At 39.6% G+C, this 26,281-nt stretch overlaps 1 non-coding gene across 1 annotated transcript; it reads right to left on the bottom strand.

Annotated features, from left to right (window-relative positions):
- Window positions 1-17,284: 17,284 nt before the first annotated feature.
- LOC147343066 (U6 spliceosomal RNA) lies at window positions 17,285-17,391 on the bottom strand. The gene has a single exon (XR_015157232.1). It is a non-coding gene; the product is annotated as a U6 spliceosomal RNA (small nuclear RNA).
- Window positions 17,392-26,281: the final 8,890 nt, after the last annotated feature.

The raw sequence follows: 26,281 nt of genomic DNA, 5'->3' as shown, positions 1-26,281 counted from the left end.
TTATAGTTTTTTCATTTATTAATAGCAAAACCAACTCCATGCCTGAAAAGTGCTGGGCGCTGAAAAGCGGTGAACAAGGCAGATAAGGTTTCCCCCTTCATGAAGCTTGCATTTTGAGAGGAGATGTGTATTAAATATGAATTGCACAATTAATTAATTTTGCAACTGTAATGGACTCAAGTGACACTAAGGAAACAAATTCAGAGCTCACAGGAGTGAAACCCAGGAGGATCTGACAGAGACAAGGGTGTCAGGAAACCCTGCCTTAAAGAAGTGATATTTGAGCTAAGATCTGAAGGTGAACGGAGTAAAATCAATGTCAGAAACTCTCAGTACTTTAATGCAGCCCTTGGTTTTTCCAGACTCCCTATGGTACCTTAAGGTCTTTCATGCCTCACTTGGATTCCAGTAAAGCCCCCCTTGACACTGGCAGTGCCATGTGTTCATAATCGATCCTCAGAACTTCCATTTCAGTCCTTTGTTCTCCATTCAAATGGACTGATTCCTGCCTTGCACTGCTCATGGGTAGACATCCCTCGGGCATTTTCCAGTGAGTTCTGGAAGTGGTAGAGGAAGGTTTGGAGCTGATGCACAGAGGGCTTCTGAACCATGGAGTGTGTGCTCACCAACTCTCCCTTCTGCTTGCTGCCTCTCTGAGTCTCTCCTCTAATTGTGGGGTTGAGGCACCAGGTAACATCCACTTTCCCTCACCAAAAACTGCCCTCTGCCCATTCCCCTGACCCCTTTTTCAACTTGAGTAATTCAATGAGAATACTCCATGTAACAGATTTCTTCTTGCGGTGAACACTGCATTTGTTTGGAGAAATACTTTGAGACCACTGTCTGGGAGGGTGTTGGTGAGATGACAAGTTGTCAGTCTGGTACAAGTCACAAAATGACCTTCTCAAGAGGGTAGGCTCTTATTAAGAGCTCACTTTTCTTTCTGAGGAATCTTTGTATGAAATTACGATAGTAAGGATTGGGTCAGAGACGAAGGGCTCTGCATAATAGAGAGGAGACTTGCCGTTCCCTGGGAGGGATCCCAGAAACTGTGCTGCAGAGAAGAAAGATAAGACAGGAAGACTCATGGGGCTCCTCTCTCAGCTTTTGGTCCTTATGGATTTCCTTCTCTCCTAAGCTCGGCTTTGCATTTAGAGAGATGTTTGTACCTTATCCATTATTTCCAAGTGCTGGAGCAGTAGGTTTTTTTCACAATATCTACTTTGACATATTGCCAGCACAGAAGTCCTTGGTACAGTTATATCGAGTAAAAGCCACTCACTACAGTGTATATACAAATTATATTTAGTAATAATATATTTTCCTTTCATCATGCACAATGCGATTCCACGGGTAATAGTTGTAAATCCCAGCAGCACAAGTACTATTGGTGCTTGTCTAGCATGTGTACAAAATATATTCTTGAGAGAATGAAGAGATGTCACATTAGTGAGCTTGGTCAGTCCTGTAATCAGTGATCGCCACATTTTAACCAGAGATCACAAATAGATTCCACACCACAATGGAATGGTCCTCTCCTATTCTCGAAAAGAAATGAAAAGCTAAAATGAAAACAATTGTAATAAATAAATAAATAACCTTTTGATTTTGCTCCCTCTCATTTATCGTGGAGATAATCAAAATAGGTGAGGAACTTTCATTCACTAAGTTTTTAAAACAAATTTCAGGAAGAAAGAACTCCAGAGAAAGTTTTGAAAGGGGTTTTTTAAATTGGTTACTCTTTTCCACCAGCCCCTTCCCCCACAAACACTTGAATGAAAGTTGGCATTGCTTGCTGATACTTCTGTGTGATGAATTCTTTGTGAGAAAGAAACAAACAAAAATGATGTTGAATTTTGTGTCTCAGTGGGTGCAAGGTGAAAACAGAGACAGCAGTCAGAAGTTGAAAAAAAAAAAACAACTGTCTTTTGTTTACCACCAAAGCAGGAGAATATGGTTTCTTTTATAGCAACATCAAGATCTCACTTGGCTTTCTTTTTTTTTTTTTTTTTTTTACTGACAAGAAACTGATATAGTATAAGTTAGCTAGTCTGTGTCAGGAGGTCAGCAAACTTTTTCTGTTAAGGGCGAAATCCTAAGTACTTTGGGCTTTCTATGCCAGACTGTTCATATTAGAACTTAGAACTACCCAGCTGTCTCTCTAACAGAAAAGCTGCCACAGACAATATGTAAACAAATGGGTGTGGCTTGTTCTAACACAACTTCATTTGCATGGGATGGGTTTGGCCTGTAGGCTGTTCATTTGCCAATTCCTGATGTAAAAATGCAAAACTTCAACCGAACAAAGTCTGAAACCTATTGATGTTCACCCCAATCTTATGCTTTCCCAGTAACTGTTCCTATGCAAAGCAATTATTGTCATTTTTTCTGTGGTTTGTGAAGACTTTAGGGGCATTCTATATTCTTTCTTTAATCCCTTCAGCAAAGAAAAACTTCAAGTGATTTTCAGAAGCATTGTGCTTTTTTACCCCTTCTTGAGAGTTGTGCTGATGTTTCTCTTTTAAGAATAATCAATGTTTTTCCTCAGAAGAAAAACTGTACCTCTGATTGCCATGTGTTGTTAGGAAAGAAATCAAATGCCCTATGACTAGAGAGTAACACTCTGAAACAATTCTAATCAGGGCACTTCCCTGATTCATTCAGAAGGTTAGCACTGGCATTCCCTAAGCTTCATCCAAGTATACATCAAAGACTTCTACTTTCACATGTTTTCAGATTCAAACTTCTTTTCCACTTAGCACAGTGCTCACTCTGTTGCTCCAAATTGTTGTTGTTTAGTCACTGAGTGGTGTCCAGTTCTTCTGTGACCCCATGGACTGCAGCTTGCCAGGCTCCTCTGTCCATGAGATTTCCCCAGCAAGAATATTGGAGTGGGTTGCCATTTCCTTCTCCAGGGGATCTTCCCAACCCAGGGATCAAACCCACATTTCCTGTATTGGCAGACGGATTCTTAACCATTGAGCCATCTGGGAAACCACAGCTCCAAATAGGATGGTTGTAAAAATCAATTTCTGTGGACAGATTGGGGGAAGGAGAGGGTGTGATGAATTGAGAGAGTAGCAGTGATATATATACACTGCTGCTGCTGCTAAGTCACTTCAGTCGTGTCCGACTCTGTGTGACCCCACAGACAGCAGCCCACCAGGCTCCCCCATCCCTGGGATTCCCCAGGCAAGAACAACTGGAGTGGGTTGCCATTTCCTTCTCCAATGCTTGAAAGTGAAAAGTGAAAGTGAAGTCGCTCAGTCATATCCGACTCTTAACGACCCCATGGACTGCAGCCTACCAGGCTCCTCCATCCATAGGATTTTCCAGGCAAGAGTACTGGAGTGGGGTGCCATTGCCTTCTCCAATATATACACTACCATGGGCAAATAAACAGCTAGTGGGGAACTTCCCTATAGCACAGGGAGCTCAGCTTGGTGCTTTGTAGTGACCTAGAGGAGTGGGATGGGGGTGGGAGGGAGGCTAAAGAGGGAGACATCTATGTATACATATAGCTGATTCTTTTTGTTGCATGGCAGAAGCAACACAACATTGTAAAGCAATTATACTCCATTTTTTTTAACAAGTCAATTTCACAGATTCATGGAGCTGGAGGGAACAATGGAGATCACTGGTCAACTCAGCAAATGATGGGTCCATTGGACATCTTGTTTCACCCACACCTGCTTGTATATGTTCAGTAATTGGAGTCTCTCTCCCCACGAGGGCAATGCCTCCCTCTGACTCGTTGTCATTTAAGATGTTGTTGCTACATCATGGCCATATTTGCCTTCCTCTAGATTTTTTTTCCCCTGGCTCTGGAGGCAACTACTTTATTCATCTAATCACCCCCCTTCTCAGGAAAATCCTTCATATATTTGAAGATAGAGGATAGCTAATTGTCTTTCTTGTTTATTTCTCAAAGCCACACATGACCAATTCTTCCAAATTCCCCCTGTAAAATGAAGTCTTAAACTCAGATATCATAGAGATGAGAGACTGAGTATAAACAAGTGAAAGCTTGTTGAATGGGACCGAGATGAACCAGAGAGGGGGACCCAAGACAAGAGTCAGGTGCTACCTGGCACCTGCTGGTCACTGCTGTGTCACCGTGTGGACCAGGGCTGATGATGAGATTTCAAAAAAAAAAAAAAACAACAACAACTGAAAAGCCAGATTTCTACTGAAAAATCTTCCAAATTTTAAATGTTGGCAACCTATTTTTTTTAATGTTTAAACACTCTATAAGCCAAACAAAACACATCTGTGGGCCAGATTTGGCTTGTGCAACCGTTAAATCTAGAGTCATTTTACCGTCCTGGTTGCCATATTTTGTACACATTTCAATTTATTCCTTTGTAACTTGAGGAACATTAACCGTTGAAAAGAGGGAGAGAGTTGTTTAATTGAAAGGAAAACAGAGAACCAGGAACTTCAACACAGAAGAGCACTGGAGATCAGCTTCCCTGCACAATCAAAATTTAGGTCACACGTAACATAAGGTTAAATTTTACCTTTTTAGCCATTATAAACTCTAAAAGCAAAGACATGTGTTAATAGTTGATGTGATGGGTCGACAAGAAAACATATTGCTGTTGTCTAGAAGAGGTCTCCTAAAAATGGGAATAAAACTCTAAAGGAGTATAATATAAAACCATTACTAGACCATATGTTTGTGATATAAAATGAGTTTTCTTGCCAGGATATCACATATCCATGGCAAACTGCCATTAGCTTCACTTCTTCTAGCATAAAAGAGAGAGAGGGAGGGAGGGAAATTCAACAGGCATTCTTGAGATACATGTTTTATTATACATATATAATTTATAAACCATATTTCTGGGGTTCATTGCCACTCACTGAAGTAATCAGCTATATCATTGGGTTGCCAGGGTATTGTTTGGTCATTCATAGGTCTCCCCTTTCCATGACACTTTGGTTTGCTGACTTTGGAAAGAGTTATATGGAATACATTTTGTTCCCATGCTTCTTGCCCTCTGTTGTAACATGTTCTGATTTTCAAGCCAGTTTGCCCTTTCCCCGCTAATTTCCTCAAGAATCTGTTAGGAACTTAATTGAAAGGATGGCATGAACACCGAGCCCCAGTTGGATGGCCCCTGGTGTTCGGGTCAGTCCACCAGCACCTTATCTAATTGCCAACCTCTTTCTCAAGGGAAGGGTGGTTTTGGATGCTTCTGCAAGTCGGTCACCACCATGAAAGTTTCTTTGTCCAAAGCTGGCAGCTCATAGAATGGGGAAGAAAAAAACAGAGAAGCTTTGTGAAATGTTTTAGATGCTACAATTGCATTAATTTCAAAATGGCCTCTTTTCTCAAGTTTAAGCAATCATCTCGTTAAAAAAAAAAATTCCTAGCAAAAAATGCTCTGAATAGAATGTATTATTAAATGAAAAGGTTGGACATCTCTTCTAGATGCATTTTAAGAAGATATTTCAAATAAAATATTGAAGTTATATTGGAGAGACAGTTTAGAAAGTTTTGTTGCTTCTGGAATCAGTCTTTGTGATTATCTAAAAAGAAATGTCGAGGAAAACTGTTGCCCCTCTCAGCTAATAGAGATTAAGAGATTAGGCATTCACAGACTTAAATTACCTGCTTCTCTAGCCAGACAGTAATTAAAACAATACCATTTATAGTTATTACAATATACAGTTCATCTGAGGTCCAACCCCAGGTCCAAGGAGCTGTGGCTGCATGGGCGCAGGAGGGCCTAGAGGAGCTATCCCACATTGAAGGTCAGGAAGGGCAGGGGTGAGGAGATACACCTGTCCAAGGTAAGGAACAGCGGCTGTGCTTTGCTGGAGCTGACGTGAAGAGATACCCCACACCCAAGGTAAGAGAAACACAAGTAAGACGGTAGGTGTTGCAAGAGGGCATCAGAGGGCAGACACACTGAAACCATACTCACAGAAAACTAGTCAATCTAACCACACTAGGACCACAGCCTTGTCTAACTCAATGATACTAAGCCATGCCCATGGGGCAACCCAAGACGGGCAGGTCATGGTGGAGAGATCTGACAGAATGTGGTCCACTGGAGAAGGGAATGACAAACCACTTCAGTATTCTTGCCTTGAGAACCCCATGAACAGTATGAAAAGGCAAAACGATAGGATACTGAAAGAGGAACTCCCTAGGTCAGTAGGTGCCCAATATGCTACTGGAGATCAGTGGAGAAATAACTTCAGAAAGAATGAAGGGATGGAGCCAAAGCAAAAACAATACCCAGCTGTGGATGTGACTGGTATTAGAAGCAAGGTCCGATGCTGTAAAGAGCAATATTGCATAGGAACCTGGAATGTCAGGTCCATGAATCAAGGCAAATTGGAAGTGGTCAAACAAGAGATGGCAAGAGTGAATGTTGACATTCTAGGAATCAGTGAACTCAAATGGACTGGAATGGGTGAATTTAACTCAGATGACCATTATATCTACTACTGCGGGCAGGAATCCCTCAGAAGAAATGGAGTAGCCATCATGGTCAACAAAAGAGTCCAAAATGCAGTACTTGGATGCAGTCTCAAAAACGACAGAATGATCTCTGTTCGTATCCAAGGCAAAGCATTCAATATCACAGTAATCCAAGTCTATGCCCCAACCAGTAATGCTGAAGAAGCTGAAGTTGAACGGTTCTATGAAGATCTACAAGACCTTTTAGAACTAACACCCAAAAAAGATGTCCTTTTCATTATAGGGGACTGGAATGCAAAAGTAGGAAGTGAAGAAACACCTGGAGTAACAGGCAAATTTGGCCTTGGAATATGGAATGAAGCAGGGCAAAGACTAATAGAGTTTTGCCAAGAAAATGCACTGGTCATAACAAACACCCTCTTCCAACAACACAAGAGAAGACTCTACACATGGGCATCACCAGATGGTCAACACTGAAATCAGACTGATTATATTCTTTGCAGCCAAAGATGGGGAAACTCTATACAGTCAGCAAAAACAAGACCAGGAGCTGACTGTGGCTCAGATCATGAACTCCTTATTGCCAAATTCAGACTGAAATTGAAGAAAGTAGGGAAAACCACTAGACCATTCAGGTATGACCTAAATCAAATCCCTTATGATTATACAGTGGAAGTGAGAAATAGATTTAAGGGCCTAGATCTGATAGATAGAGTGCCTGATGAACTATGGAATGAGGTTCGTGACATTGTACAGGAGATAGGGATCAAGACCATCCCCATAGAAAAGAAATGAAAAAAAGCAAAATGGCTTTCTGGGGAGGCCTTACAAATAGCTGTGAAAACAAGAGAAGCAAAAAGCAAAGGAGAAAAGGAAAGATATAAGCATCTGAATGCAGAGTTCCAAAGCATAGCAAGAAGAGATAAGAAAGCCTTCCTCAGCGATCAATGCAAAGAAATAGAGGAAAATAAAAGAATGGGAAAGACTAAAGATCTCTTCAAGAAAATCAGAGATACCAAGGGAACATTTCATGCAAAGATGGGCACAATAAAGGAGAGAAATGGTATGCACCTAAAAGAAGCAGAAAATATTAAGAAGAGATGGCAAGAATACACAGAAGAACTGTACAAAAAAGATCTTCACGACCCAGATAATCACGATGGTGTGATCACTGACCTAGAGCCAGACATCCTGGAATGTGAAGTCAAGTGGGCCTTAGAAAGCATCACTACGAACAAAGCTAGTGGAGGTGATGGAATTCCAGTTGAGCTATTTCAAATCCTGAAAGATGATGCTGTGAAAGTGCTGCCCTCCATATGTCAGCAAATTTGGAAAACTCAGCAGTGGCCACAGGACTGGAAAAGCTCAGTTTTCATTCCAATCCCAAAGAAAGACAATGCCAAAGAATGCTCAAACTACCGCACAATTGCACTCATCTCACACGCTAGTAAAGTAATGCTTAAAATTCTCCAAGCCAGGCTTTAGCAATATGTGAACTGTGAACTTCCTGATGTTCAAGCTGGTTTTAGAGAAGGCAGAGGAACCAGAGATCAAATTGCCAACATCTGCTGGATTATGGAAAAAGCAAGAGAGTTCCAGAAAAACATCTATTTCTGCTGTATTGACTATGCCAAAGCCTTTGACTGTGGTCACAGTAAACTGTGGAAAATTCTGAAAGAGATGGGAATACCAGACCACCTGACCTGCCTCTTGAGAAATCTGTATGCAGGTCAGGAAGCAACAGTTAGAACTGGACATGGAACAACAGACTGGTTCCAAAGAGGAAAAGGAGTACGTCAAGGCTGTATATTGTCACCCTGATTATTTAACTTCTATGCAGAGTACATCATGAGAAATGCTGGACTGGAAGAAACACAAGCTGGAATCAAGATTGCCGGGAGAAATATCTATAACCTCAGATATGCAGATGACACCATCCTTATGGCAGAAATTGAAGAGGAACTCAAAAGCCTCTTGATGAAAGTGAAAGAGGAGAGTGAAAAAGTTGGCTTAAAGCTCAACATTCAGAAAATGAAGATCATGGCATCCGGTCCCATCACTTCATGGGAAATAGATGGGGAAACAGTGGAGACAATGTCAGACTTTATTTTGGGGGGTTCCAAAATCACTGGAGATGGTGATTGCAGCCATGAAATTAAAAGACGCTTACTCCTTGGAAGGAAAGTTATGACCAACCTAGATAGCATATTCGGAAAAGGCAATGGCACCCCACTCCAGTACTCATGCCTGGAAAATCCCATGGATGGAGGAGCCTGGTAGGCTGCAGTCCATGGGGTCACTAAGAGTCGGAGACGACTAGGCGACTTCACTTTCACTTTTCACTTTCATGCATTGGAGAAGGAAATGGCAACCCACTCCAGTGTTCTTGCCTGGAGAATCCCAGGGACAGGGGAGCCTGGTGGGCTGCCGTCTATGGGGTCACACAGAGTCGTACACGACTGATGTGACTAGCATAGCATAGCATAAATAGCATATTAAAAAGCAGACACATTACTTTGCCAACAAAGGTTCATCTAGTCAAGGCTATGGTTTTTCCTGTGGTCATGTATGGATGTGAGAGTTGGACTGTGAAGAAGGCTGAGCGCCGAAGAATTGATGCTTTTGAACTGTGGTGTTGGAGAAGACTCTTGAGAGTCCCTTGGACTGCAAGGAGATCCAACCAGTCCATTCTGAAGGAGATCAGCCCTGGGATTTCTTTGGAAGGAATGATGCTAAAGCTGAAACTCCAGTACTTTGGCCACCTCATGTGAAGAGTTGACTCACTGGAAAAGACTCTGATGTTGGGAGGGATTGGGGGCAGGAGGAGAAGGGATGACAGAGTATGAGATGGCTGGATGGCATCACTGACTCGATGGACGTGAGTCTGAGTGAACTCCTGGAGTTGATAATGGACAGGGAGGCCTGGCGTGCTGCAATTCATGGGGTTGCAAAGAGTTGGATACGACTGAGTGACTGAACTGACTGAACTGAACTGACAGTTCATCTATTTGTTAAAACCTAAAATTACTAACACTGAATCTAGGGACTTCCCTGGCGGTCCAGAAGTTAAGACTTCACCTTCCTGTGCAAGGAGTTTGGGTTCAATCCCTGGTCAGGGAGCTAAGATCCCATATACCTCACAGCCAAACAACCAAAACAGAAAACAGAAGTCATATTATAACAAATTCAAATAAAGACTTTAAAAAATGGTCCACATAAAAAAAATCTGGGAAAAAAGCAACAACAACCATGAATCTAATATTTAGGAGAAATACTTATCCCCTTGCTTTATGTTAACACTTCTAAAGAGATTTAAATCAGTCAAGGAAATTAAAATCGAACCGATTGAAAAGCTGGACAATTGTCTCCATTTTCATTTTACTACTTCAGTAAACCTAGTCACCCCAGAGAGTTACCTTTTCAAAGGCTATTTCTCCAGTGCACATTATAGAATCAAGTCTTTGAAAGTTTAGATTTTTCTAATATATGTATTTCATCAATTGTGAAAAATAATACCACTATTTTCTACAACCTTTGACGACTAAAGAAATTGTATTAAATTATATTATATAACTTTTTTTTTTCTGAATGGCACCTTCTAATTTTCTTAATCTCAGACTCTGAAAATCCCTCTAAAGCTGTTTATGAAATAGTTACTATCTGGAATGACAGTATTTTGAAAATATTATAAAGTACAGGCCATCTTATTGTACAGTTTACATGGATTAGTAGCAACTTGCCCACATGCTTCTCTGTGTTTGGGATGCCTATTTTTGTAAAGTGCCTAATATAGAATAAGCCATAACATTTGCTGTTTTATGTGCTATTGCCAAGACGTGACTTGTAAACACTAGCAGAATTTCTGATGCAGATGATGGTGTCATTTGGAGACTTTTAAATTGACATCTTTGCAGTTTTGTAGATTTAAAGTTGTATATACATGTTATGTTTAATAGGTATGTGTTTAATGCATGTGCATATTATTTTACATTGGTTATTGTTTTAAGTCAATTGTACATATATACTGCATATTTATACAGTTTATTAAACATTTTTGTTTTGTTAAGGACTCTGTTAGAAGGATGGAAAGATAAGCTACAGATTGTGAGAAAACATTTTATAAATCACATATCTGACCAAAGAATTTGTATCTAAAATATGTAAAGAATTATTATTATTATTATTTTGCTGCATTGGTTATTCATTGTAGCACTCAGGCTTTCTATAGTTGCCGTGTGTCGGCTTAGTTGCCCCAAGGGCGTGTGGGATCTTAGTTCCCCAAACAAGGATCGAACCCATGTCCCCTGCATTGGAAGGCAGATTCTTAAGGCCACCTGTGAAAAACTCTTAAAACTAAACAGTAAAACAATTTTTTTAAAAAAACCTTATATTCAATTAGAAAATAAGAAAAAGATATGAAGAATCACTTCATCAAAAAAGATATATAGATAGACGGCAACTAAACACACGAAAAGATGTTTAACTCACTAGCTATTAAGGCAATGCAGACAGACAGAGTCCATTGTGAGATATCACTGTGTACCTATTTGTTGTTGTTCAGACTCTAAGTCCTATCTGTGTGGATATGACTTTAAAGGGGTAGCGTGAGTGAAACTTTCCTGGCAATAGTTCTATATCTTTTTTTTTTAACAACTTTTTTCAGTTTTTATGTATTTATTTATTGGCTATGTTGGGTCTTTGTGGCCACTTATGGATTTTCTCTTGTTGCAGCAAGTGGGAAATACTCTGTAGTTGAGGTGTGTAGGCTTCTTATTGTGATGGCTTCTCTTGTTGCAGGGCACAGGCTCTGGGGTGTGGGCTCAGGGCTTGTGGTGCACCGGATTAGTTGCTTCTCAGCATGCGGAATCATCCCAGACCAGAGATCGAACCCATGTCCCCTGCCTTAATCATCAGGGAAGTCCCAATTGTTCTGTATTTTGATTGTCATGATGGTTACATGAATCTACAGATGCTGTAAAATAACATAGAATTTTCAGACATACATATCAATATTAACTTCCTGGTTTTGATGTCTTACTATAGTCATATAAAATGTACCCAATGGAGGAAACTGAGTAAAGAATACCTGACAGCTTTCTCTGTACTTCTGCAATTTTTTGTAAATCTGTAATTATTTCAATACAAAAATATTTTTGAAATCTTCCCAGAGTGATGTAGAATCCATAGACTATGTATTATTTATTCATAACAAGATGAAAAACACTGTTATTTAATGAATTTATGCCCTAAAATACATGTTAAGAGCTTGGGTTTTGGTATTAAGTAGCCTTGAATCTCACTTCTTTATTTAGTAGCCATAGGTCTTGGAAAATAATTTATTGTCTGCATGTCTCAATTTCCTTTCCTGCTAAAATATAATGATAGGAATAATAATAGTAATACCTACCTTGTGGCAGTTTTACAAAGATTAGAATGAGATAATATACATATTGCTCTTAGCACAATATCTGACATCTACATATACCTGAATAATTGGGAGTTGATGCTATTTTCTTTCTTCCAGATCTTCATAGGGCTTTGTACTAATTCTTGATTGTACTGCTGTATTTAAACTGATATATATTTATGACGTGAGTCTGCAGCTGGGTGGAAAACTTCATGAGTTATCCTTTACATGCCATTAGCACCGAGTAAATTAATTTATAAAGTTATTAAAATCATACATATCAAATGCCTAATCTGCTTTGCACCATCCAGTGGTCACTTTTCAGTGTCCCCTGGAACTTATTTCTCAGCACCATTTGACACAGTCAGCCATTTTCCCATTTTTAATCCTGCTCTGGGGTGAACTGTATTCCTCCAAATTCACATATTGAAGCCCTAACCCCAGGGTGATGTAACTTGAAAATGGGGCCATAGTGCAGTAATTAGGTTTAGATGAAGTCGTAAGGGTGGGGCCCTTATGGTGGGGTTAGTGCCTTTCTAAGAAGAGACACCAGAGATCTCTTTATTTCTTGCTATGCCATATGAGAATGCTATGAGGAAGAAGCCATCTGGAAGCCAGAAAGAGCTCTCACCAGAAACTGCTTGCACTTGTGCCTTGATCTTGGATTTCCCAATTTCCAGAACTGTGAAAAACAAATTTCTGATGGTTCAACCACCTAGTCTATGGCATTCTGTTATGGAAGCCAAGCAGAGTAGTACAAATCCCTTTGTCCTTTCCTTTGCTTTTTTTCCACCAGCCTTTAAATATTAAAGTTCCTCTGTGTTTTCTCCCAAGGTTTTTTGTTTTTCTTCTAACTCTGTTCATCCTCCTTAAATAATCTAATCAGTTACCAAAGTTCCAGTTAGTGTCTTTGCACCAGTAGCATCCACATTATCTAACCATCAAGTCACACTTTGCTTCTGAGCTCCAAGCTCATGCATCTGTATTTCCACAGTCATCAGTATGTCTCATATTTAACATGTATCCATCAGGCCTCTGGCAGGAAACAGAATAAATTTGAATAAAGAAGCTATTTGCAGAATTGTGGGCAAGGTTTAGGAAAAGCAACGTGGGTTGATGCCTTCCTGCTACTAGGTCTATAGACCTAGTAACAGCAGGAAGTTATTAGCACTCCAAATCTGTTGGGCAAGAGAAGGAAGTGGTTACAAGAACCCAGAGAGAGAGAGAGAGAGAGAAGGAGAGAAGGATGGGGGTTGGGGGGAGAGGAAGAAAGGGAGTGAGGGGAAGAGATTGTGTGTGTACTAACTAGCTAGCTATGTGGAGAGGAATGTCTGATAGATGGTGGGACAAAGTCAACCCAAGAACACCCAGTAGGAACAGACCCAGTGAAATAAATATCCAACCCACATTCTCCTCTCTGATCTATTTCCTCTGCCCTGTTCATTGAACCCAATTGGAAGTGAGAGGGCAAAGTCATCTATTTAATAGGATATAAAGATCAGCCTCCTGGGGCACAGAGCAGAGTGGTGAAGAGAGGAGACTGAATGTGGAAGAATCAAAGGAAGCTCTCTGATACATAAAGGATTAAGCCCAGTTCAGTTCAGTTCAGTTCAGTCACTCAGTCGTGTCCGACTTTTTGTGACCCCATGAATTGCAGCACGCCAGGCCTCCCTGTCCATCACCAACTCCCAGAGTTCACTCAGACTCAGGTCCATCGAGTCAGTGATGCCATCCAGCCATCTCATCCTCTGTCGTCCCCTTCTCCTCCTGCCCCTGACCCCTCCCAGCATCAGAGTCTTTTCCAGTGAGTCAACTCTTCACATGAGGTGGCCAAAGTACTGGAGTTTCAGCTTTAGCATCATTCCTTCCAAAGAAATGCCAGGGCTGATCTCCTTCAGAATGGACTGGTTGGATCTCCTTGCAGTCCAAGGGACTCTCAAGAGTCTTCTCCAACACCACAGTTCAAAAGCATCAGTTCTGCGGTGCTCAGCCTTCTTAACAGTCCAACTCTCACATCCATACATGACCACAGGAAAAACCATAGCCTTGACCAGACAGACCTTTGTTGGCAAAGTAATGTGTCTGCTTTTGAATATGCTATCTAGGTTGGTCATAACTTTCCTATGCTATCTAGGAAAAAGCATAGCCTTGACTAGACGGACCTTTGTTGGCAAAGTAATGTCTCTGTTTTTGAATATGCTACATAGGTTGGTCATAACTTTCCTTCCAAGAAGTAAGCGTCTTTTAATTTCATGGCTGCAGTCACCATCTGCAGTGATTTTGGAGCCCAGAAAAATAAAGTCTGACACTGTTTCCACTATTTCCATCTATTTCCCATGAAGTGATGGGACCAGATGCCATGATCTTCGTTTTCTGAATGTTGAGCTTTAAGCCAACTTTTTCACTCTTCTCTTTCACTTTCATCAAGAGTTTGTTCCTCTTCCTTTCTGCCATAAGGGTGGTGTCATCTGCATATCTGAGGTTATTGATATTTCTCCCAGCAATCTTGATTCCAGCTTGTGTTTCTTCCAGTCCAGCGTTTCTCATGATGTACTCTGCATAGAAGTTAAATAAGCAGGGTGACAATATACAGCCTTGACGTACTCCTTTTCCTCTTTGGAACCAGTCTGTTGTTCCATGTCCAGTTCTAACTGTTGCTTCCTGACCTGCATATAGATTTCTCAAGAGGCAGGTCAGGTAGTCTGGTATTCCCATCTCTTTCAGAATTTTCCATAGTTGATTGTGATCCACCCAGTCAAAGGCTTTGGCATAGTCAATAAAGCAGAAATAGATGATTTTCTGGAACTCTCTTGCTTTTTCCATGATCCAGTGGATGTTGGCAATTAGATCTCTGGTTCCTCTGCCTTTTCTAAAACCAGCTTGAACATCAGGAAGTTCACGGTTCACATATTGCTGAAGCCTGGCTTGGAGAATTTTGAGCATTACTTTATTAGCGTGTGTGGAGAAGGAAATGGCAACCCACTCCAGTACTCTTGCCTGGAAAATCCCATGGACGGGGGAGCCTGGTAGGCTAGTCTATGGGGTCGCAAAGAGTCGGACACGACTGTGACTTCACTCACTTCACTCACTTACTAGCGTGTGAGATGAGTGCAATTGTGCGGTAGTTTGAGCATTCTTTGGCGTTACCTTTCTTTGGGATTGGAATGAAAACTGAGCTTTTCCAGTCCTGTGGCCACTGCTGAGTTTTCCAAATTTGCTGACATATTGAGGGCAGCACTTTCACAGCATCATCTTTCAGGATTTGAAATAGCTCAACTGGAATTCCATCACCTCCACTAGCTTTGTTCGTAGTGATGCTTTCTAAGGCCCACTTGACTTCACATTCCAGGATGTCTGGCTCTAGGTCAGTGATCACACCATCATGATTATCTGGGTCTTGAAGATCTTTTTTGTACAGTTCTTCTGTGTATTCTTGCCATCTCTTCTTAATATCTTCTGCTTCTATTAGGTCCATACCATTTCTGTCCTTTGTCGAGCCCATCTTTGCATGAAATGTTCCTTTGGTATCTCTGATTTTCTTGAAGAGATCTCTAGTCTTTCCCATTCTGTTGTTTTCCTCTATTTCTTTGCATTGATCGCTGAGGAAGGCTTTCTTATCTCTTCTTGCTATGCTTTGGAACTCTGCATTCAGATGTTTATATCTTTCCTTTTCTCCTTTGCTTTTCGCTTCTCTTCTTTTCACAGCTATTTGTAAGGCCTCCCCAGAAAGCCATTTTGCTTTTTTGCATTTCTTTTCTATGGGGATGGTCTTGATCCCTATCTCCTGTACAATGTCATGAACCTCATTCCATAGTTCATCAGGCACTCTATCTATCAGATCTAGGCACTTAAGTCTATTTCTCACTTCCACTGTATAATCATAAGGGATTTGATTTAGGTCATACCTGAATGGTCTAGTGGTTTTCCCGACTTTCTTCAATTTCAGTCTGAATTTGGCAATAAGGAGTTCATGATCTGAGCCACAGTCAGCTCCTGGTCTTGTTTTTGCTGACTGTATAGAGCTTCTCCATCTTTGGCTGCAAAGAATATAATCAATCTGATTTCAGTGTTGACCATCTGGTGATGTCCATGTATAGAGTCTTGTCTTGTGTTGTTGGAAGAGGGTGTTTGTTATGACCAGTGCATTTTCTTGGCAAAATTCTATTAGTCTTTGCCCTGCTTCATTCCATATTCCAAGGCCAAATTTGCCTGTTACTCCAGGTGTTTCTTGACTTCTTACTTTTGCATTCCAGTCCCCTATAATGAAAAGGACATCTTTTTTGGGTGTTAGTTCTAAAACGTCTTGTAGGTTTTCATAGAACCCTTCAACTTCAGCTTCTTTAGTGTTACTGGTTGGGGCATAGACTTGGATTACTGTGATACTGAATGGTTTGCCTTGGAAACGAACAGAGGTCATTCTGTCGTTTTTGAGACTGCATCCAAGTACTGCATTTCAGACTCTTTTGTTGACCATGATGGCTACTCCATTTCTTCTGAGGGATTCCTGCCCGCAGTAGTAGATATAATGGTCATCTGAGTTAAATTCACTTTTGTCCATCTCAAATTGCCCTCTGCCTTTTTCTTTTTTTTGAAAGATTTTTTTTTTTTTTAATGTAGACCATTTTTTTAAAAGTCTGTATTGGATTCGTTACCTTTTTTCTATTTTATGTTTTTGGTTTTTGACCATGAGGCATATGGAATTTCAGCTCCCCAATGAAGGATCAAAACTATACTTTCTGCATTGGAAGGTGAAGACTTAACCACTTGACTGCCGGGGAAGTCAATGCCTTTTTCTTAAAAAGACTCTTGTTATTGGATTTAGGGCTCACCCAAGAATCCAGAATGATCTCCACATCTCCTTCTTATTATATTCTAAAATGTCTTTTTTCTATTTTTTTCTTTACTGTCCAAAATGGGTCCTACTTCTTTCCTTTTTTTTTTTTTTTATCATTTTTTTAAAAATTTGTACACCCGTGGTGGGTTCATGTTGATGCATGGCAAAACCAATACAATACTGTAAAGTAATTAGCCTCTAATTAAAATAAATAAATTTTAAAAAATTAAAAAGGAAGAATAAAAAAGAAAAAAAAATTGAAGATAATTGCTTTACAATGTTGTGTTGGTTTCTGCTTCACAGTGAAGTGAACCAGCTATATGTGTACATATACATGTCTCCCCTCTCTCTTGAGCCTCCATCCTACCCCTCTAGGTTGTCACAGAGCACAGAGCTGAGATCCTTGTACTGTATAGCAGCTTCCCACTAGCCATCTATTTCACATATGGTCATGTATATATGTCAATGGCACTCTGTCAGTTCATTCTACTGTCTCCTTCCCCTGCTGTATCCATAAGTCCATTTTCTATGCCTGGATCTATAGTCTTTCCCTGCAAATGGATTAATCAGTACCATTTTCTAGATTCTGTATATTTGTGTTAAAAAAAAAAAAAAGGAACGCTTCACAAATTTGTGTGTCGTCTTTGTGCAGGGGCCATGCTTATCTTCTCTGTATCATTCCAGCTTTAGTATAAGTGCTGCAAAAGCAAGCACCAAAAAATCCTTTTTTCTGAACAAGTCAGCATTCGCAGGTTCTGGGGATTGAGGTGAACATAGCGGGTCACCGTCCAACCTACTACAGATCAACTGCTTGAATGCCTTCCTTCTCCTGGGCCCTCCCATTACACACTCAACAGCCCCCTTTACTTTTGCATAATCACAGTTGTGATCGCTTGTTCAATGTCTAACTTGACCCACCAGAACACAACCTCCCTACAGGTAGGAAACTTGCTATGTTGTTCACAACTGCGTTCCCAGCACCTAACATATATTAGGTACACAGTATGTAGATTTTTTTTTTTCTCTCCCAAACCAGCTGAATCATTTCTTTCTCTTCCACTTTGCTGAGGAGAAGTCACCTAAGTCATTGGTAATGAAAGTTCTTCCCACTAATTGTGAACTTGTCATCTCTCAAGCTGTCTCATTAAAAAAAGCATTCATATTCTGAATTTAAATGAAGACTTTCTCTTCTCATATGCTGCTTTACCTTAGGAACTTCAGACCGATTTCTATGTGTAAGAGAAGGGTTGACATATGGAGGATGCGATACAACTCCTTTGCTATAGTCCATGGCACATAAATATGGCACAGGACACCATGGATGCTTTAACAGCTCAGTTCTCTTAGGCTGATCAGATTGCTTTTTACAATACGAATATTTAATCCTTTCAAGTCTGAACTCTATCTTCCTACATGCTGTGCCTCGCATGCTGCAGAATGCAGAAGTGGTACTCAGCGAATAACAAATAACAACCACAATGATGATTGTAATGCATACCATAATATTGTTACTAGAAATATAATTATGTGAACAGACAATTTACAGAAGAGAAGGGACCTCAGAGCCCTTGTGTTGTCAATCTGGCCTGCCTCTTAATCAGGGATAATAATAATAAAAATATCGCCCCCCCCATCTGCAGTCAGCTTGTCAGCATAACAATATTTATAGAATGCTGTATGTAACAATGGCATCTCCATGCAGATGGATTAAGACCGAGGAGCAGCTGCAGATGGCTGTTCATTAATGGAAAGAAGAAAATGAATCTGAACAAAGACACTTATGGAACCCCTAATTTATTAGTGCTGTAATAGGGAAGAGGAACTCTCTGGAATGATAACTGAGTAAGACCAGTTACAAAGATAATTGTAAAAACAAGACACAGATTCAGTACAACAGACAGGGACATTTTATTGCCTGTAAGGTCTGTAGAATTACAAGGTCAATAGATATCAGACTCAACATCTAATCCTTCATATTTATTAATTACATTCAACAAAGCACTTGCCATCATTCTACAGACTGAAGCTAGATTAACATTCTGTCACAAAAACCTGCTCCGTTAATCCTGAGAGAGGTGAAGATTTCTTTTACTTCTCTGTTGTATTTAATACAGCACATGCATACACACACACACATGTATGCACACACACACACACACACTCTTTGCCACAAAATACTTTCTGACTTTGGTCCTCAGAATGACTTCCTAACATTCAAGAATTTAATGAAGTAAGTTTCATTAAATTCTCTACAAAATGTTGAAATGAAGGGGCTCCCAGCTCTTTTTTTTTTCCTTCCATATCTCAGCTACCACATGACAGAGAAAATTTTTGCATATGTGACTTCTCTGGTTTCTACTTCTCCAAAAGAGTTCTTAAGAATCCATCATTAGCTAAGATCCATGTCAGTGATTTCCAAAGTAGAAGATCGTCCATCAACACAAAACAGAGATATTCATTAATAGATAACAAACATATTGTGGTGTCACCATACAGTGCGAGGAGAGGAACAGACTGCTAAAATAACATGCACAGACCTGGCCGAATCTCAAAATCTTTACACTGAATGGAGGAAGACAGACCTAATTAATGTCTGAGATCAGATGTGGGGAAATCCTCTGAGAAGGGGCCGATGGAGTGCCTTCCTTACTTGATTATGTTGGTGGTTCCATGTCAAGTTTTGCCAAGAGCATGCACTGGTCATAGCAAACACCCTCTTCCAACAACACAATAGAAGACTCTACACATGGACATCACCAGATGATCAACACCCAAATCAGATTGATTATATTCTTTGCAGCCAAAGATGGAGAAGCTCTATACAGTCAGCAAAACAAGAACGAGAGCTGACTTGGCTCAGATCATGAGCTCCTGATTGCCAAATTCAGACTTAAATTGAAGAAAGTGGGGAAAACCACTAGACCATTCAGGTATGACTTAAATCAAATCCCTTATGATTATACAGTGGAAGTGAGAAATAGATTTAAGGGACTAGATCTGATAGAGTGCCTGATGAACAATGGACAGAGGTTCGTGACATTGTACAAAAAGGAATCAAGACAACCCCCAAGAAAAAGAAATGCAAAAAAGCAAACTGGCTATCTGAGGAGGACTTACAAATAGCTGTGAAAAGAAGAAAAGTGAAAAGCAAAGGAGAAAAGGAAAGATATGCCCAACTGAATGCAGAGTTCCAAAGAATAGCAAGGAGTGATAGAAAGCCTTCCTCAGTGATCAATGGAAAGAAATAGAGGAAAACAACAGAATGGGAAAGACTAGAGATCTCTTCAAGAAAATTAGAGATACCAAGGGGAAATTTCATGCAAAGATGGGCTCGATAAAGGACAGAAATGGTATGGACCTAACAGAAGCAGAAGATATTATGAAGAGGTGGCAAGAATACACAGAAGAACTGTACAGAAAAGATCTTCACGACCCAGATAATCACGATGGTGTGAACACTTCACCTAGAGCCAGACATCCTGGAATGTGAAGTCAAGTGGGCCTTAGGAAGCATCACTGTGAACAAAGCTAGTGGAGGTGATGGAATTCCAGTTGAGCTCTTTCAAATCCTGAAAGATGATGCTGTGAAAGTGCTGCACTCAATATGCCAGCAAATTTGGAAAACTCAGGACTGGAAAAGGTCAGTTTTCATTCCAATCCCAAAGAAAGGCAATGCCAAAAAATGCTCAAACTACTGCACAATTGCACTCATCTCACACGCTAGTAAAGTAATGTTCAAAATTCTCCAAGCCAGGCTTCAGTGATATGTGAACTGTGAACTTCCAGATGTTCAAGCTGGTTTTAGAAAAATCAGAGGAACCAGAGATCAAAGTGCAAACATCAAATGGATCATCAAAAAAGCAAGAGAGTTCCAGAAAAACATCTATTTCTACTTTATTGACTATGCCAAAATCTTTGACTGTGTGGATCACAATAAACTGTGGAAAATTCTTAAAGAAATGGGAATACCAGACCGCCTGACCTGCCTCTTGAGAAACCTATATGCAGGTCAGGAGCAACAGTTAGAACTGGACATGGAACAACAGACTGGTTCCAAATAGGAAAAGGAGTATGTCAAGGCTGTATATTGTCACCCTGCTTATTTAATTTATATGCAGAGTACATCATGAGAAACGCTGGGATGGAAGAAGCGTAAGCTGGAATCAAGATTGCTGGGAGAAATATCAATAACTTCAGATATGCAGATGACAACACCCTTATGGCAGAAAGTGAAGAGAAACTAAAAAGCCTCTTGATGAAAGTGAAAGAGGAGACTGAAAAAGTTGGCTTAAAGCTCAACATTCAGAAAACTAGGATCATGGCATCCAGTCCCATCACTTCATGGGAAATAGATGGGGAAACAGTGGCTGACTTTATTTTTGGGGGCTCCAAAATCACTGCAGATGGTGACTGCAGCCATGAAATTAAAAGACACTTACTCCTTGGAAGGAAAGTTATGACCAAATGAGACAGCATATTAAAAAGCAGAGACATTACTTTGCCGACAAAGGTCCATGTAGTCAAGGCTATGGTTTTTCCAGTAGTCATGTATGGATGTGAGAGTTGGACTATAAAGAAAGCTGAGTGCCGAAGAATTGATGCTTTTAAACTGTGGTGTTGGAGAAGACTCTTGATAATCCCTTGGACTGCAAGGAGATCCACCCAGTCCATCGTAAAGGAGATCAGTCCTGGATGTTCATCAGAAGGACTGATGTTGAAGCTGAAACTCCATTACTTTGTGCACCTGATCTGAAGAGGTGACTCACTTGAAAAGACCCTGATACTGGGAAAGATTGAGGGCAGGAGGAGAAGGGGACAACAGAGGATGAGATGGTTGCATGGCATCACCAACTCAATGGATATGAGTTTGTGTGAACTCCACGAGTTGGTGATGGACAGGGAGGCGTGGTGTGCCGCAGTTTATGGGGTTGTAAAGAGTCAGACACGACTGAGAGACTGAACTGAACTGAACTGAACCATTTGTCAAAACTCATCAAACTATTCACTTTGATAGTTTACTTACTGCTTGTAAAATATTAACTCAGTAGGTTGGTTTTTAAGATTCCTTAGCTCAAATATGTTTAAGAAATATCGTATCTTGTATTCTCCTGTCACAAATTTATGACTTATCAATTAAAGAGTCTTCACCCATTAAAAGCAATTGAATCATTACAAGCCCTGAGAAATACTACGGTGTACAACAATGATTAATTGCTGATTTCCACATTCCCTAAATCTGTGTTATTTCTAGATCCTCCCATTTGAAAAAATTAAATCCTATTACAGCATTGAAATTATAATTTATTAGCTCTTTGATCATTTGTGAGTCATTTAAATTCTTTGTATTGCTTTTTCTTCACCTGAAAAATGAGATATTTGTCTCCATCTCATAGGTATAGTGAGAATGAAATGAGTCAGATGTTTATAATACACTTAACATTGTGCCTGAGAAAATGTGTTATTCTTGAAACACGTTTTGAAAAATGGAGAGCCTTCTTTCTATAGTTCACTTAAGGGGAGAAATCAGGATGAACTATTGTCTTATACATCCCTGAAAAAGAGGGCAAAAGTGAGTGGCACTTCTTAATGTAGAAGCTGCTCAACTGTGTATATGAAGCAATGCACAGTGATGCTCTAGAAAGGAAATCAAACTTTAACTGGTCACCAGCTCTGAGGTTTACTGACTCTGTAAGCTGGGAAGTCATGTGATGTCTCTAGCCCCGAGCTTCCCTTCATTTAAGAATAAGACGGCAAGAATGGAAACTTGCTGTATGACCCAGCGAACTCAAACTGGGACTCTAACAATCTAGAGGGATGGGGTGGGGAAGGAGATGGGAGGGAGGTTCAAGACAGAGGGGACATGTATATACCTATAACTGATTCATGTTGATGTTTAGCAGAAACCAACACAATTCTGTAAAGCAATTATCCCTCAATTAAAAAATAAATAAATTTAAAAAAAGAATAAGGTGGCGAGGAATACAAGTGACATCTTAACCCCAGGAAAGCCATCCATGAAACACTGCTACTACATTCTAGATGACGGTGAAAAGCAATGTTTCCCTATTCCTGGTTTGCTGAGTTCTTACTGGCAATGGATATTGAATTTTGTCCAATCCTTTCTGCATATTTAGATGATTTTTTTCTTTCTTATTTTTTGAGTATGGTGTAATATATTTATCAATTTTTAAATTGCAAAATTAATATGCTTTCCTGGGATAAACTCTTTATAGTCAGCAGAAAAAGGTGGCTAATGTAGGCTAAAAGCAGATTAGAGTTGGACAGGGACTGGGGTGGGGGGATGAGAAGTGACTGTTCAATGGGTCCAGGGTATTTTGGCAGGGAGTGGAGTCTGGTGGTGACGAAAATGACCTGGCGACAGGTAGTGGTATTGGTTGTACAACACTGTGAATATACTAAAAGCTATTGAAGTTTTCACTTTAACATTGTTAAAGTGGTGAATTTTATATTATGTATATGTGTATATTCATCTTACACTAAAATATATAAGGTGAATAAGGTGAATGTACTGGATGATATTCAAGATCTCTTATCCTTATTCACTCATTCACTTATTCAGTAATTTCTATGAAGCCTCCACTATATGGTTCCAGGCAATATGTTCTCTTGAGAAGATATTATAAAGAATTACAAAAGAGATGTTCTCTAACATTGCTAAAATTTTATCTTTGGAGCTTTCCTTCCTAATTTGTGCCCCTGGTTTAGGGTATTATACTCAATTCCCTTAAAGTCAATGAGTAGTTTGAAGGTTGGAAAGCATGCTAAGGGTTTGATGTTATGGCATGAGTTATTGTTTGATATTATAGACAGAAAGAATAAAGGGAACAGACTGTTATTTACTTCGCCCCAAGTAGCAGTCACTGTGGACTTGACCATACTTAACTCATTTAATCGTCACCAGATTCTTGTAAAATTGGCATTATCATACAGATTGCACAGATAAACTAAGCCTTAAGGACATTAGGTAAATCTTACTTAGGTGACAAAGTTTATAAGTAGTATAGCAAGGAGTTGAAATGCATAAGCCCATAGATTTTATATAATACTATATTTGATTCCATAATGTAATGTTTATAATCCTGACATTATTCATGTAAAATGTAGAGTACTTGTGACATTAAGATTTACAGAGTTTCCTATGAAGTTTGACCTCACTATGACAGATGCCAGCAAAAGAGTTAATAAGATGAAGAAATCTAATTAGAGGGGAAAAAGCCAGTGATACCTAGAGCAATATATCCTTTGTAGTATTTACCTATTCAAGATAGTAGTTAATATTTAAAATCATCATTTAAGATGTTTTGTGGGTTTTTGGCAACTAAAAAAACTAACTTTTTTTTTTTTTTGCAATTCCTGAAAGAATCTATTAAAATAAAATCTTGTGGTTATCATAATTTTTAACCAGATACTGGGCCCAATATAAGAAGAAAATAACCCTGACAGGGCATGTTTCCACAGTCCTTACAGTTTGCATGCACACATCAAGTGACAACTGAAATACAACTGGCAAGGAAATTGAAGACAGTTTGGATACTAAAAGATGCCAATGTAAGGAAAACATGGACAGTTTACTTTGTTAGTAATTCACTGACACAAAGCTATTGCAACATTTGAGGTATATTATCAACTGAAGAGTTTGCTGGGTAAAAATATTTGCTTTACTTAGTGTCTTGGTTGGTATAAAAGTTAGATTAGCTCTTTATAATCCAATCATTTATTTATTAGCAGAAAAGGAAATTTCCTAAGAAAAGCATGCCTTCTACTCATATCCTGTTTCCTTTTTGTTTTTATTTACTTGGATAAAACTGCCATTGTAATGTAGAAGAAAAGTGGTGATGGGAAGTATATCGTTTCTGACTTTAAAGGAGATGTTTCTTACCTTTTAGCGTTAAATAAGCTGTTTAAGTTTATTGGGAAAAACTCATTATGAAATTAAAGTGTCTTTCTGAGCTCAGTTTTGTAGGAAGTTTTTGAATCAGTGATTACTCTTACTGAATTCCTTTTTCTGCAACTATGGATATGAAATACTTTAAAAAATTGTATACTACCTTAATCCACTTGCAGAGATCAAACCATCCTCACATTCTTGGTATAATGTTGGCCCTTACTTATCTTTTCTGTGTCACTTCTTGCCAGTTCCCTTAATAGTTATGATCAACAGTCTGGTTTTATTTGAAATTTTTTTCAGTTATTTGAATCAGTTTACTTTTACATATCATACATGAGGTTTTTTCACCCCAGCACAGTCTTCTGGACTTTTCTTTCTCCCAACACATCAACTTTATTAAAGTACAATCTACTACCTTAGCTTCTGTTAGGTCCATACCATTTCTGTCCTTTATCGAGCCCATCTTCGCATGAAATGTTCCCTTGGTACCTCTAATTTTCTTGAAGAGATCTCTAGTCTTTCCCATTCTGTTCTTTTCCTCTTTTTCTTTGCATTGATCGCTGAGGAAGGCTTTCTTATCTCTCCTTGCTATTCTTAGGAACTCTGCATTCAGATGCTTATATCTTTCCTTTTCTCCTTTGCTTTTTGCTTCTCTTGTTTTCACAGCTATTTGTAAGGCCTCCCCAGACAGCCATTTTGCTTTTTTTGCATTTCTTTTCCATGGGGATGGTCTTGATCCCTGTCTCCTGTACAAAGTCATGAACTTCCGTCCATTGTTCATCAGGCACTCTATCTATCAGATCTAGTCCCTTAAATCTATTTCTCACTTCCACTGTGTAATCATAAGGAATTTGATTTAGGTCATACTTGAATGGGCTAGTGGTTTTCCCTACTTTCTTCAGTTTAAGTCAGAATTTGGCAATAAGGAGTTCATGGTCTGAGCCACAGTCAGCTCCTGGTCTTGTTTTCGCTGACTGTATAGAGCTTATCCATCTTTAACTGCAAAGAATATAATCAGTCTGATTTCGGTGTTGACCATCTGGTGATGTCCATGTGTAGAGTCTTCTCTTGTGTTGTTGGAAGAGAGTGTTTGCTATGACCAGTGTGTTCTCTTGGCAAAACTCTATTAGCCTTTGCCCTGCTTCATTCCGTAATCCAAGGGCAAATTTGCCTGTTACCCCAGGTGTTTCTTGACTTCCTACTTTTACATTTCAGTCCCCTATAATGAAAAGGATGTCTTTTTTGGGTGTTAGTTCTAACAGGTCTTGTAGGTCTTCATAGAACCGTTCAACTTCGGCTTCTTCAGTGTTACTGGTTGGGGCATAGACTTGGATTACTGTGATATTGAATGGCTTGCCTTGGACAGAAATGGTATGGACCTAACAGAAGCAGAAGATATTAAGAAGAGGTGGCAAGAATACACAGAAGAACTGTACAAAAACGATCTTCACAACCAAGATAATCACGATGGTGTGATCACTCACCTAGAGCCAGACATCCTGGAATGTGAAGTCAAGTGGGCCTTAGAAAGCATCACTACTAACAAAGCTAGTGGAGGTGATGGAATTCAGTTGAGCTATTTCAATTCCTGAAAGATGATGTTGTTAAAGTGCTGCCCTCAATATGCCAGCAAATTTGGAAAACTCAGCCCTGGCCACAAGACTGGAAAAGGTCAGTTTTCATTCCAATCCCAAA

Source organism: Bos grunniens, chromosome 28 (genome assembly GCF_055505025.1).
Source record: "Bos grunniens cultivar Pamir isolate PY7600 chromosome 28, Bosgru_T2T1.0, whole genome shotgun sequence".
In the NCBI taxonomy this organism is placed as follows: domain Eukaryota; kingdom Metazoa; phylum Chordata; class Mammalia; order Artiodactyla; family Bovidae; genus Bos; species Bos grunniens.
The sequence above is the reverse complement of the archived record's forward strand: the minus strand, read 5'-3'. Positions and strand labels throughout refer to the sequence as shown.